Here is a 14239-nt window from a genome sequence, read left to right on the forward strand (position 1 = left end):
TCGTTGAATAACGATGAAAATTTAAGTGATATAGAAATGTAATCATATATTATTGTGTATATCGATGAGGTTTTATTTTGAGTTCGGAAGATTTTAATGTTGATTGAGTACATGATCTACAGATTTAAGTGCGAGTCGGAACTTAATTTGTGTTTATATATTTTTTGGATGGTAAAATGAAACTTCTTTTGAAGGCATAATCAGTCGGATGAAATTCTGCCACGTATATTTCCTCAGTAAGGGGAAGGAAGATCAAGATTATTCAGTAAGTTAAAAATATTTTTCTTTGAAATGTCTATGTCTAAATAAATGTTTAAAAATTGTCTACATTGAGGAAAATTTTTTCACTTAGCAGTTCTAAGAATGGTGAAAAACAAACGATTCATTATGAAATCTAAGCAAATAAAAATTTACCAAAGTAAATATTACAAATCGTATTAACGTCATAATGCGGAAATATACAGGACCCTCGGTATTTGATTTATACTCGATCTTGACCGATTTTATAATTAGATTACTACGGATTGGCTACGTATCTCCTGTTTATTATCCGAACACGCGTCAGGGTTATTTTAAACGAGGTTGGCAGAATTTTTAATAGCTTTCTTCGTATTTGGCCAACTGTAACGCAAGACGTTTTATTTTTTCAAAACTACGCCTATAACTTAGGCAGAATACATCACATCCCTTACATTTACCTATTTTCAGTGAGATAATAAAATGGAATATATTTGAAATAAAAAATATGTGACCTTTTTTATAATGACGCTTTAAATAAACCAGACAAAGATTTAAAATTTTAAAAATGGAATCGAAATTATTTCATTTAAAATAAAAAATAACGAAGCATTAGTTAAAAGAAAATGTCAAACGAAAATACAGATAAAAAATTTCGTGTCACAGACGAATGAGAATTTGAATAAAACAAATTCATGTGTAATAGTGTCTTAGTGTGTATTATTCATGATATGTTATTACTTTTTACATTATTCAACAGTGAAAAAATATTCTACGCTGGATTCAAACCGCGTCTGCGAATTCTATACAGAATACCTGCCGTATTTACGTGAGGCGTTCAGACAAATTTGTTTTCTTCGAGGATCACGCACATCTACATTATACAGCTTAATCCCATCACAAAAACACATAAATTTCTTTCGACGTTTTTAGTATATTATGAATGCGTAGAATATTAACATTTTGATAACATTTTATGTTATTGATTGAAGTTTAGAAATTTACTTTACTTTGTAATGCAAGTATATATGACATATTCTACCTTCAAACAGCAAGTAGCATTATTATAATCCAGCTTGTAAGGTGAGTTAGACGATATAATAAACGGCATAGAGATGAGACATTTTAATTGTATGCTTGGTAGCGCATTTTCAGTTTTACATAGGACTCAAAATATTAACATCAATAAGATTAATAAAGACATACACCAAAAATTGATTTGACTGTAGTCTTTTATATAACAAGTCTTATAAATAAAAATAATAATTTACGCTTGCGTATGTACATACATGCTTTTGCCGCGTGGGCAAACCATTTTCCGCACGAGCAAACTGTAACCCTTTAGCTGAATCATTGTTACTGTACTGACTTTATTATGATTAGGTAAACGAACTGGCAAATAGACGACTTCATCTACGGAGATATTGGCGTTCTAAGAAATATGAAATCATAACCAAGTGAAATTAATTAAGTCTTAATATGAAAAGATGAAAACAAAATAAAAACAACAGTTGAATTTGTTCCAATCTTAACTACATAAATTGTTCAAATTATAAATCAATGCTTGCCGTATTATTATTATAAAATTGAATGTCAAACGTTCGATTGTTATCTCTCGCGCGAGATATTAAATTATCGATACATTGTGAACTTACACTAAAACATATAAATTTTCGATAGTTCCTAATATTTCGGTTTGTTTAGATTAGAGTTTTTATAATTTTACTAAAATTTACTTTGATAGATTATAAACTACCGAAAAACAAGGCGTTTATTGTGAGCGATATGTTACGGTTCATAATCGAAAGTTGACAATTTCACCGGTTAGATTATCATCTAACGGAAATTACAATTTTACGGCGAAATGCATAGAAGAATAATGACAAATAAAAATACATGTCAAATGAAATAAAAATAATTAAATTATTTATAAAATATTATTTTACTAATACTGCTATTTCAAACGAAAGTTCATAATCACTTTAATCGACAATAAATAAAATTTTAACAAAAAGAAAAACCGACTTCAAACAAAACACTATTTTAAAACAAATGAATATGCACGAAAAAGTAATAAAAATAATTGCGTATTCAACATATTTTTTAGAGTCTTCCTAAGTTAAATGAAATGAAAAATATTAGACTACTTAAAAGTCGATTAACGATTATATCATGTAGTTATAGTTATTGGTATATTTGGAGCCGGTGTCAGCCACGGTGCCCTTGCCCCAACAATCAAAAGAAAGAAGCGATACGAGCCCCTTGATTGATCCAGTATATTATTGTGTAAAAGGTAATTTGTAAAAAACATATTTGTTAAAGTATTCTCGTATTGTTTTTTGATAGATGTACTGTAGGGTTTTATTGGCTGACACCGACTCCAAATATAACAATAATTATAACTACATGATATAATCGTTAATCGACTTTTAAGTAGTCTAATATTTTTCATTTCATTTAACTTAGGAAGACTCTAAAAAATATGTTGAATACGCAATTATTTTTATTACTTTTTCGTGCATATTCATTTGTTTTAAAATAGTGTTTTGTTTGAAGTCGGTTTTTCTTTTTGTTAAAATTTTTATTTATTTTTTGATTTTAAATGAAGCTGATGTTGACTAACTATTTTTTTTAATATGGATAGATTAAGCTTTCCGTTTATATGAGTCAGAAACTACTTCGAGGACAATTTCAAAGGAAACTTGCGAATAAAGCAAAAATAGACTTTCGAAAATGCGGATTTAATACGTCACGCGGCGTGAACTACAAGGATCCCTCGAAAGAGCTGTAATCGAACTCAGCAAAAAAACTTTGAAAAAGACCAACTATATTTCGTACATCATATGACATCACATCACATACACAAAATTTGATTAAAGATAGTAAGAAATTCTGCCCCATATCGCACCCTAACTGCGAGCCGTATAGGAGTTCCATCACTACATAATATAAAACAAAGTCGCTTTCTCTGTCCCTATATCTTTAAATCTACGCAACGGATTTTGATGCGGTTTTTTTAGGCGGGAAGGTTTGTGTATATAATACATGAACAATATAGTAAAGAAACACTGATAATTTTAGAAGTTTGCGATGTGATGTCGTAAATAAACAAATTCTGTAGTATATTTAGTATCAGTATTGCACCCGTGCGAAGCCGGGGTGGGTAGCTAGTTGATTATAATATTCGACTATGATAATTACATAAACATAACCACATTACGGAAGGTGACTCAAATATCCAAATAACCTATAAATAAAAGATTCGACCGAGTATCGCTAACGTGCTCCTCAGAATTGTTCCGTTCCCTTCCGTTCCGTCACTTTGTCATGGATCCTGTGCTCAGAACCTTACCAAACTTTCACCAAATTACCCTTGAAATATATATTTTTTAATAAAAAAAGAATTATCAAAATTGGTTAACGTGATTTTCAGTTATTCACCTATTTGTCGCGCATATACATAATGCAAATTTAAGACTTATGTCGTTTTCACATGGATACCATCATCGGAAAAAAAAATAAAAAAATGGGACCCCACGGGAAGCACTACCTTTCAAACAAAAAAAAAATTATCAAAATCGGTCCACCCAGTGAAAAGTTATGAGGTAACAAACATAAAAAAAAAAAAAAAAAAAAAAAAAAAAAAAAAAAAAAAAAAAAAATACAGACGAATTGATAACCTCCTCCTTTTGGAAGTCGGTTGAAAAGCAAGGTTGTATTTTTTTTTCCTAAAAAAAAAACAAATGAACTCGCAAATCATATTTTACAAAAGCCATTCTAAACATATTATTGATTTACAATGTCAAGCATTTTTGTATATCACTGCCGTTTTTGACATTAATACGATTGTGGAATGAGTTAGCAATTTTTCTTAATCTGTTATGCTTTTGCGATTAAGGTAAATCATATTAAATTCCTGATAGAGATTTTTTTTTCTCATTAATGTTTCGATATTTGAAATTTAATCACGCTTAAATATATGATAATGAATGTCAGGTTTGTGTATTCGATTTCTTATATATATTTTTATGTTTATAATTCATCTCGTGCTCGGCGGTGAAGGAAAACATCGTGAAGAATGTCTTTAATATCATCGAAATTCTGCCACTTGTGTATTCCACCAACCCACATTGGAACGCCCTGTTAAAATATGTTCCAAAAGTCTCCTCAAAGGGAGAGGAGGCTTCACTTCAGCAGTGGGAAATTTACTGGCTATTAATGGAAAAAAATATTAAATGTTATATATATGTGACTTTGTAACTAGACGCATAGGCAATTTATAAATAAAATATTTTTAAGAAATGAATTTATATCAGAGATTATGCCATCAACATCAATTATACCGTATGTATGTTTTTCATAAATATTACTTATTTTAATTAACGCCAAGTGAAAGTACAGCTGGTTGATAAAGCTAGTAAATAAATAAAGACGCTTACTATTATAAATTTCGTTAACTTGCCGAATAGCAAACAATATGTTCAATGAACTAAATCAGCGAAAAAACTTGTGAACAGTTTGATACAGACGATACAATATTACAAACATAAAATTGTATTTATGGATTAAAACGATCTGTATTAGCTTTTAAGAATATATCCATTACATAAATAACATATTCCTTATTATACACATATCAGTAGATGTAAACTAAAAAAGAAAATTTAAATATATTTCGGCACTGTGTTTTCCATTCGTTGCATAACATAAAATTAATTAATAAAAAAAAAAAAAACATAAATAGAACGCACGTGTGCCACAGTTTAATTTTAAATTTGGAAAGTCGAAGATATTTCGAGACCCCAGTGACGAGTATTGAATACCAGTGCATAGCACAATTGTAAAACAATGGAAAACGTTTTGTTCTGATTTTAGATGCAGAAACACAAGGAAGACCGGCTTGTTTCACTCGATGACGTCACGTCGGAACAAAGACATGAATTAATGAATAAAATACGTCACAGTCTGAAGGACGTTTTTTGCTACGAAAATTTTTCCATGACTCTACATTTTAATATGAAATTTTATTGGAGATTCAAGGAATTTGCATCTCAGAGAGCAGCTTGGTAAGAGGGACATTGACGTGAGCATAGCTCTCAAATATATGATGACGATATCGTGAAAGCTACGTTTTGTACGGAATTGGATTTGACAGTATTACGAATGAATCTGTCAAAACTGGCTCACTTGTTGCAGTTCAATCATTCATGAATTTGAAATAATGCTTTTGTTCAATACAAATATATAAGAATAGAAGTCGCTCGGCATTTCTCGGTTTTTAGGGTGTTGGTTGTCATGTGTCAGGTAAAGAAAGTAGCCTATGTCCTTTCTTGGAATTTAAGTTTGCTTCATGCGAAATTTCATCAAATTTGATTCAGTGGTTTGTTTCAAAGAGCGACATACAGACAGAGTTACTTTCAAAATTACAATATTAATGTAGATGTTATAGTCTGCCCATTATATTATGACCTGTCACGAAATGATAAAAATATAAAATGTTACCGGTGATGATGTGGTCTATCACGGAAATGATGCTTAAATATAGTCAGAGGACTGGTAGCTATTTTCGACACATCTTTAGATATTAGATAATAACGCATGCAAAATCGTTTCTTTTTTTAATTTAAAACTGTGTTATAAAAATGAATATTTTTAAATCAAGTTAAAATATAATTATAATGTCGTGTATGGAAGTAAAGAAAATTAATGATAAAGTTATTAGTATACAAGTATGGGTTGATGATTTGTGATGTGCAAAGCTAGAGGAATGTAACAATTTTACGTCACAGCTGTGTTTATGTTACAGCACTAAATCGGTCAAGCACAAGCTTATGATAACATGCAGGTTATGTCCCGAATATCTGATCGATATACTTTTTATTTCAAAACGGTCTTGATATTAAAATTCCAAGTAGGCTCCTGGCCTATTTTCATTTATCAATTAAAATAAAAAAATATATACGCTGGTATTTATAAATATGTTGAACCATTCCTATCTTTGCACAGGTCGGTTATTTTAAACACAAAGCGCAATACTTACAGCATCTATTGCCACATTAGATAAAAAAAATAAAACACTTGAAAATAAATCCAATTCACAAGCGGGTAAAAAAAAACAGGTATTTTAGCACTGGCAGTTATTTACTTGTCATTGTCGTTACGGTGACATTTGAAAATGGAACGGGACTAGAAATATCACAGGCGGTGGTGTTCACGATCTTTGCTTTACTGAAGGCAACTCGACACCGGAGCGCAGGATTTTATTTTTGGAACCGGTGCGCTTGCGCATATGGAACCGTCACATTTACTTTTGGACGGGAAAAGGTCATTGGACACGCGATTGTTTTCGATAATACACATTGTTTCTTAGTACATTCAATGTCGAAGAGATTTCTTTCGGTAAATAGGTCATACCTATATAAAACGTTAATATTCGTTTAAAGTCAATTTCAATTGAAATATTTTAATTTATAAATAAAATTATATTCAGTTGGTTCAAATATTATTATAATCATAACTGTTTTTAAACAATGAAGAAATCAGTATTATACGATAAGCTTATTATAAACACGTGTGATTTATTTAAATTGACATAAGTACTCTATAATTATTTCTTTGATATGTATACTGTATCATAAAAGTATCTTATATTACTACATAGTATAAAACAAAATCGCTTTCTCTGTCCCTATATCCCTTTATGCTTAAATCTTTAAAATTATGCAACAGATTTTTATACGGTTTATTTTAATAGATAGAGTGATTTAAGAGGAAGGTTTTTGTATGTAATACATGAATAATTAAGTAAAGAATCACATATAATTTTAGAAGTTTCTAATGTGATGTCGTAAATAAACAAATACTGTAGTATATTTAGTATAAGCATTGCACCCGTGCGAAGCCGGTCGGTCCAGTCTATCTATAAATGTCAAATTTCCGTACAGCTTATGGAATATTTAAAAGCGACAATTGCGTATCAAAACGGTGATAACATCAACAGAAGTTCAGTCAACCAAAAGAAAATAACGAATTTGTTACACAGAACTCGAATCATTTGAACTATAAATGCGATTTGAACTAAAAATAAATAACCCACTGTCATTTTCGATAAATGCCAATGACTTAAATATAAATAGTAATCGGGATGAAGAGAAACGTCACGAATAGTTCCTGCTTTGATCTGCACGGGTATGTGACCACGTGCGGTTCTACGAACGAATTCTTTATTCGATTGCACAAAAGAAAAAGGTCAATAGTTGTTGAAATTTATATATACTTTGTTACAATTCAAAAACTAAGACTAAAATCGTCCGAGTTTATAAAGGTTCATCGGTAAGATATCCATCTCTTCCAAGTAACCTTTATCAGAGAACTGATTACAAAATATACGGAAAATGAAAATATTATTTGTGCTAAATAACAAAATAATATTTACCATAAGGCATAACATGTGTAGTTTACCGATGGAAGAAAGAGATAGAAAGTCTTGTAAATCTGCATCAGTATCTCATATATCATATGTCATATCAATATCTGTATAATTTATAGCAGTCGGTATTGCAAGTACTCTAAAATTGTTATTCTACAAGCTCAAACTAAGCATGGTTTCAATGTAGTCTCTGTTTGTTTACCGAGGGGAACTTAAAAGAAATTTAGTATTACCATATTTTTGTATGTAATATTTGAAATTAATAAAATTATTCATGATAAAATATGAAGAGATGATATCGTCCGGCCGATTTCGGTCACAACGACCGATCTCACCGACTCGCCAAATCACAGCTCATATTAAAAGTAAAGTATGTGTGGAAATACATGATTAATCATTATTCCAATATTTTTTTATAACGAGTTCCTTTCTGATTTTCAAAATTCTCGGTTGTGTCAGTGATTTTTTCGATGAAAAGCTTAATTACTTTTCTATCGGAAGCACTTGGGTTTCAAACCCAAGAATTCGGAATTTTAGGGGACCATATCATCACTACACTTAAGAGGCAAAGAGGCAGTCATATAAATGAATAGGTACATAAAATTAGGTAAATAAATAATAATAACGTATTAAGCGCTTCCAACTAAATACACGTGTCAAACATTAAAGGATTTTGCGTCATTCACTTTCTATATAAAAACGTTGCACTCTCGTTGCGCATCGAGAATTTATACTTCAAAGGCAAATTTATTAATGAAAAGCGACATATATAAATAAAACGCAAAGCTACGAAATTATAAGAGTTATGAGGTCAAAAGTGGCTCCAAATGGTTCGTGTAATATTACAGTGCTGCTCGCCAGTTCTATTATTTGAACTTGGTCTGACACGCTGCCGCGTGTCTAGTATATTATTAATTTTATTAGTGGGTACATGGTAAGAGATGAAGTACAAATTGAAAAGATGGTATCCCAGGGAGGGTAACAGGAAATGAGATAAACAAGAAAAAGATGGGATGATGATATCAAAGAATGGGAGCCTGAGCAAGAGTGATGAGGAATAAAGTGGCTCAGAATGAAAAATATTTGAGGAGGCCTTTTTGTCTATTGGCAAACAGTTTTACGTGTAGTGTTTAGTTTAGAATATTGTTTTTAGGCTTTATTATTTTTTTGGTATAGCTTGGCGGGCGAGCATATGGGCCACCTGATGGTAAGTGGTCACCATCACCCATAGACAAGGACTCTGTAAGAAATATTAACTATTCCTTACATCATCAATGTGCCCAACCTTGGGAACTAAGATGTCATGTACCTTATGCCTGTAGTTACACTGGCTCACTCACCCTTCGGTATAGGGTTTAAACCTGTTATCATCGGTTAAGATGCACACGTTCTAACCACTTTGTCAACTCGGCTCATGTGCGATATATTTTTCAATAATTGTTCGTCGATAAAAACGATCCTATTCACCAAACATTAGTCAATGTTAACGTCGACAAAATAATTTCGATTATCGTTGACAGGGTCATGCATTTCATTCTCACTTAGCTATTCATTAATAACCATCTCTTTCACACATTACAAGAACAGACGATAAAGAAAATATAGGCTTTTAACGCCTTTTCTTTACTTTCGCTGAATAATAAAATATAAATATAAAACCTACCTACGAAAATTTCTTTAAATATTTTCTTCAGATATTGTTTGACGTTTAAAAGTAACATCGTATAGTAGTAAGTCCACAAAATTCCATTGGATCTACACATAGTAAGATAATAAACCTAAAACTGTCCTCCAATATTTGGAAGAAAACCTATATTCATATACTATTTATATTTACTTAATAGTGGGTTGTACTAACTCATCTAAGTTGGTATTTACTCATCAGGTACTTTAACGCCAAGCAGCGATACTTGGGATGCGTGAGCTAGATGTACATGCACAATGGAAATAACAAATGCGAATAAAACTTTTGACACTTTTCGGAGCCTAGAAAACAAAAGACAATGATAACAATGCCTCTAAAACATAATATATCTGATGGCTCCTGATTTCACTCAGGTCGTGGCGGAATGCCACCCCATTGTTTGAGATTAAGGAACTAAATAGGGTACTGTATTATCATTAAACACTAATGTCCTCCATATCGCTACCGATAATATCTTTAGACGGATTTCCTTATCGAACACAGCTATAAATTGTTATGCTGTAACACTGTATTTCAATGTTAATATTTGAATGACTGTCTAACATCATTAAGGAAATAAAGGTTTGGAATTACGTCTCAAAGTACGTTCGGTTACAGCGAGTCGCCTGGGAAATGATATTCCAAATTTCCCCTAGTATCATTTACCTGTTTAAGGCTTTACGGAAACAGTACGAAATGGGACATAAATTACCCGACTAAGCCGCGGATGTAATAATTATTACATTATGTGTATCCGAAACGCCGTATAATGTTACTAGATACAAAAAATGTTTTGTCGTCGTTTTAATATATTCTATTGCAGATATTTTTTGTTTCGCTCAAATTAAATCTTAAATAGTTCTTTTTTTAAAAATTATTGAACGACAAAGGTTAAACTTTAACACTTTTAGTATTAAGAGTGAAATTTCAGTGAGAGTGAGAGCGTCAGTGAAGTGTCAGTGTGTTATCTCGTTTTACATTTTTTATATATCTAGCAAAATATCATACATCCTACTATTGTACTGGTCTTCAGTTCTGTTTGAGAACAAGAAAACGGTAAAAATCCCAGTTTGTATATAAATATCATTACTAAACAAAAAAATGAATTGTACGTGATGTACACGTACATGGCATGAAACACGGCTATGAAAAGAGTAACTAATAAGTAACTACTCTATACGTATATATTTAATGCTACTTGTAAAGGCTTCTTCAGATTAAAATACAGATTATAATTTTGGACTACAATAAAGACTTTTGAGATAAATATTTAACAAAAGCCATCAACGTGCATTGGAACGGAGTGGTAGAATAGGTTCCAAAACTTTCTCCTCAAAAAAGGAGAGACGCTTGAGAGCGTCACCCTTAACTAGAATATTTATAGTTCCTTTTGCCAAACATAATAAAATAACTTTAAATAAAAAAAAAGTCTTACCAGATTAACTGAAACCTTTATTTGATATACGAACTATTCTTGGACTTTCCAGTAATAAATCTACAACGAAAACGTTATTTTGTTTACATCTCTAGTTAGTTCTATACAAACCATGCAGGCAAACACTTGCTGTGTTTAGTTAGGTCGTTTCTCACCTCATTACTGTACAATTTCATCGCTGTTTGCTCACTGTTTGGAAGGCTTCCTGCCTGATTCAGAACTTTAGACGTTTGTATAAAAGCCTAGTCAAATATTTAAGATATGTATTGACTGCGATGTTATGTGTGGACTATTTTACTTTTTAAAAACTGCTCGGTGAAACGGATGTATCGACCGCTGTTAGTCGACTACTACTATCGACTGACCAACGAGGTCAATTTGAAGGTCAACCTTTGACCAAGACCGAATAGCATTATTTCAAGACTTAATTAATGGTACATTTACTTATTTATTACTAGATTCTTGTAGGTAACCTAAATAATATAAGACATATTTGAAAGTCCATTTTACTAATATATGAAATTAGTTTAAACATATTAAACTGTACAGAACCCACTTTCCCTGTTTGCAAATAGTATTATGACGATCTTAACTCGCCCAACGAAAAGGTTTTTAAGAAAACTTATTGGTTGTCTAAACGTTGATCAGCAGGGAAGCCCCTACTATTAAAACAAGTCTGGTTTTACTTTTGAGTAATTCGCTTCCCTTATTTCATTTCCTTCTACTCCACGACCTCCGTGGTCGAGTGGTGTGTACACCGGTACATTCCGAGGTTCTGAGTTCGATTCCCGGCTGAGTCGATGTAGATTATCATTACTTTTCTATGTTGTCTTGGATCTGGGTGTTTGTGGTACCGTCGTTACTTCTGATTTTCCATAACACAAGTACTTTAGCTACTTACATTGGACCAGAGTAATGTATGTGATGTTGTCTCATATTTATTCATTATTTATTATATTATTTACTATACGAAAAATAACGTGTAACTTGTTTCACCGCGTATAGTTACACGACTATATTTTGGTAGTATTTGTATCAGCGTTTTACAATTCAGATCCATATAATAATACTACTGGAATAGAAAACATGTATAGTTTCTGAGTTATTTATGATTTTTCTTTGATGACATTTCTTTTTTTTTTTAAATTAAGAAGCTACATTAGGTTAAGATTTTGATTTGTTTTCTTTTCGTGTATGCTGTGTTCTTATTTAAGTAATTGTGACACTGATTTCCTGGGTGGCAGGGCTCTATGCAAGCCCGCCTGGGTAGGTACCACCCACTCATCAGATATTCTACCGCTAAACAACAGTACGTAGTATTGTTGTGTTCCGGTTTGAAGGGTGAGTGAGCCAGTGTAACTACAAGCACAAGGGACATTGCATCTTAGTTCCCAAGGTTGGTGGCGCATTGACGATGTAAGGAATAGTTAATATTTCTTACAGCGTCATTGTCTATGGGTGATGGTGACCACTTACCATCGGGTGGCCCATATGCTCGACCGCCAACCCATTCCATAAAAAAAAACTGAGAATATAATCTACTTTTGTACTATTGTATTATTAAAATCAGTGTACACATTTTTGAATTGCCAGATAAATAGTGAAAGGAAAATATTTTTAAAAGATATAAACATTGCCGTGAAAACTTGGTAAATTATTGTAACAAAATTGAATACCATAGATGCGTGTTAACATTTCAGTAATGTGCATTACATACGATAATCGTCGCTAGTTATTATTAGAAATTGTATTCAATGAATTTAAACTACATTCCTCTATAGCGAAGCTTATAAACTGTACTGCAAATGAGTTCGTATGGATTATTACTTTGACATATTATATATTTGATTAAAATAAAAACACAAATAATTTAATGAAAATCAGATTAGGAATATGGTATTTTCTTCTAAGTTTTTCTCAAAAGTAAATAGTATAAATAAAATTAAATTTCTTTTATCGAGTCAATAGTTGCAAAATACACAAATATTTATTTTTTATTCATTTCACTGTCATATATAAGACTCTACTTTCTTATACATTAACGTACAATTGAAACAGCAATTTGAGAAGTCCTAAAATCATCATACGGAGCTGAGATTGCGGGTTAAAACCCAGGCAAGCACCACTATTGTATATATGTGCTTAATTTGTGTTTATAATTCATCTCGTGCTCGGCGGTGAAGGAAACATCGTGAGGAAACCTGCACGTGTCTAATTTCATTGAAATTCTGCCCCATGTGCATTACATAAACCCGCATTGGAACAGCGTGGTGGAATATGTTCCAAACCCTCTCGTTAATGGAAGATGAGACCTTATCTCAGCAGTGGGAAATTTACAGGCTGTTACTTTACTTTACAACAATCATCATACGCATTTTTCGTAAGGTTGTCAAGAACGGAAACCACAAAATTGTCCATTAAAGTGGCCTCTGAGTATAAATTAAATAAACACACTTCAAGAGGCGCTCCTGAAATATTTAATGTCCTCAACCTTGGCATCTTTTCAGAATCGCCTCTGAAAGGAACAAACATCCTTTATGGACGGCGGTTGATTAAAAACGAAGATTACGAAGAGTTTATTCATCGTTTCAAAAGATTTTAATCTTATCAAATCGAATTATGTCATTTAAAATATGTTGTTCATTTGTAATTAATTGATTTAATCTATACATATAATAAAATTGGAGTGTCTGTTTGTAATATTAAAATAGCCCTTTTTTAATCAATGCATATGTATTTATAGAGGGTACATACACCAATATAACATTTTTTAGAATTTTTGTCGGTCTGTTTGTGTCTGTTTGTTCCGGCTAATCTCTAGAACGGCTGGATCGACTTTGACTTTCACTGGCAGATAACTGATATAATAGGGAGTAACTTAGGCTACAATAATAATTCAAGCGCGTACAAGACCGCGGGCACAGCTAGTATGTTAAATAAATAAGAACGGGAAGAACCGGAATGGATTTGAATATCGAACGGTATTTTAGGTCTGCTATATCTTACCCAGCTGATATTATACGGATCGAAATCGAAATATTGTTTGCGAAATCGAATGTTGTATCACAGAAGCACATTTGTATCACCATGTTACAGCGTTGAATTAAACATAAAAGTAGATTCTACCAATAATAAATACCCGGCAAAATACTCATTAGTAGACTCTATTCCACCATTTTAATTACAGAGTACGTAGTAAGAGTACGATACAAGTTTTTATAGATGATAAAAAAGCGTGGAGTTAATACCTGATGACTTCCAAGCAGGATATATTAATTTAAATAATTGTATTAACTAACATGACTTTGTACTTTTTAATTGTTGAAAAAAAGAGTAACTACTGTATTTCTTGCCGGTTTTACGAGGTAGAATCTACTTTCCAAACCGGTGGTAGCTTCACTTAATTGTAAAATGACGATTCAAAAGTGCTTGTAAAAGCCTACTTGAATAAAGT

General features: G+C 31.9%; 1 protein-coding gene across 4 annotated transcripts in view; it reads right to left on the minus strand.

The window, feature by feature from the left end:
* The window catches only part of LOC124534091 (RING finger protein nhl-1), a 121868-nt gene that overhangs the window by 16584 nt on the left and 91045 nt on the right, over window positions 1–14239 (minus strand). The window contains exon 1 of one of the 4 annotated variants that reach the window (XM_047109759.1): window positions 6383–6487. The exons of 2 other annotated variants lie outside the window; for them this stretch is intronic. The gene's annotated coding sequence lies outside the window, so the exon portion shown is untranslated. Of the gene's footprint in view, window positions 1–6277; window positions 6488–14239 lie in introns of those variants that run through there. One more of the 4 variants, XM_047109760.1, reaches the window with a different exon arrangement.

Source organism: Vanessa cardui, chromosome 12 (genome assembly GCF_905220365.1).
Source record: "Vanessa cardui chromosome 12, ilVanCard2.1, whole genome shotgun sequence".
NCBI classification, from domain to species: domain Eukaryota; kingdom Metazoa; phylum Arthropoda; class Insecta; order Lepidoptera; family Nymphalidae; genus Vanessa; species Vanessa cardui.